This window comes from Neophocaena asiaeorientalis, unplaced genomic scaffold (genome assembly GCF_003031525.2).
Source record: "Neophocaena asiaeorientalis asiaeorientalis breed wild unplaced genomic scaffold, Neophocaena_asiaeorientalis_V1.1 scaffold231, whole genome shotgun sequence".
Lineage (NCBI taxonomy): Eukaryota > Metazoa > Chordata > Mammalia > Artiodactyla > Phocoenidae > Neophocaena > Neophocaena asiaeorientalis.
In genome coordinates, this window is record NW_020175182.1 from 13,440 (window position 1) to 15,063 (window position 1,624).

Consider the following 1,624-nt stretch of genomic DNA (forward strand, 5'->3'; position numbering starts at 1 on the left):
TTGCCCCAGAGGAGCTATGTGCTTAAGAAATACCACTCTTCTGTTGCTGCATGGAGAACAGACTAGAAGAAACTAAAAGTGGAGGCAGAGAGATCTATTAGCAGGCCTTGGAGCAATCCAGGTGAAAACTGATGATTACCTGAATGAGAGTAATGGTAGTAGGATAGGGAAAAGTGGGGAGAATTCAAAATATATTTTGGATATCGAACCTGTTGCAGCTTGCTGCTAGGTTGGATTTCAGGTTGGAAGGAAAGAAGCAGAATCAAGGGTATCTCATGTATTCCTGGCTTTAAAATGCTGGTACCAGATGCTGATATTAGTACACTGATTGAGGGTGGGTGGATATATTAAAAAGGGAAATCAGGAGTTCTGTGTTGGACCTATGATGTTTGAGATGCCTGTGGAACAACCAAATACAAGTGATCTAAGGGCATTAGGAACTCAGAGGAGAGATCTGACCTAGAGATAGAAATGCGAGGCCATCAATTCACAGATGAAATCACCTAGGTGGAGCAGGACCCCTCAGACTTAGAAGCTTGGAGGAGGAGGAAGAGTAAGCTGAGAAGACACAGAAGGGGCACAGGAGGAGGAGGAGGAAACCTAGGAGAAAGTGGGGCTGTGGAAAGTAAGAGAGAAGTGTTTCAAGAAGAAGGAGGTCAACATGTCATCTGCTGAAAAGTTAGATGAGCACCAAGACCTGCCTGGGGATGGCTGGGGAAGCCACTGGGGACTGACCAGAGCAGATCCATTCTGGCTGTAGGACAGGAGGCAGTGGGTGTGGAATGAAAAATGAAGGAGAGATGAGAAAGTGGAAATAGCAGGTGGGGTTACACATGTCATGTTTGCTGGCTTCCCCACAGCTTGAGAACACTCTGGCTCTGTTTTTTTTTTTTTAACCATCTTTATTGCAGTATAATTGCTTTACAATGGTGTGTTAGTTTCTGCTTTATAACAAAGTGAATCTGCTATACATATACATATGTTCCCATATGTCTTCCCTCTTGCGTCTCCCTCCCTCCCACTCTCCCAATCCCACCCCTCCAGGCTGTCCCAAAGCCCCGAGCTAATATCCCTGTGCCTTGCGGCTGCTTCCCCCTAGCTATCTACCTTACTACGTTTGTTAGTGTGTATATGTCCATGACTCTCTCTTGCCCTGTCCAAACTCACCCTTCCCCCTCCCCATAACCTCAAGTCCGTTCTCCAGTAGGTCTGCGTCTCTATTCCTGTCTTACCCCTAGGTTCTTCATGACATTTTTTTTCTTTAAATTCCATATATATGTGTTAGCATACGGTATTTGTCTTTTTCTTTCTGACTTACTTCACTCTGTATGACAGACTCTAGGTCTATCCATCTCATTACAAATAACTCAATTTCATTTCTTTTTAAGGCTGAGTAATATTCCATTGTGTATATGTGCCACATCTTCTTTATCCATTCGTCCGATGATGGGCGCTTAGGTTCTTTCCATCTCCGGGCTATTGTAAATAGAGCTGCAATGAACATTTTGGTACATGACTCTTTTTGAATTTTGGTTTTCTCAGGGTATATGCCCAGTAGTGGGATTGCTGGGTCATATGGTAATTCTATTTGTAGTTTTTTAAGGAACCTCCATACTGTTCTCCA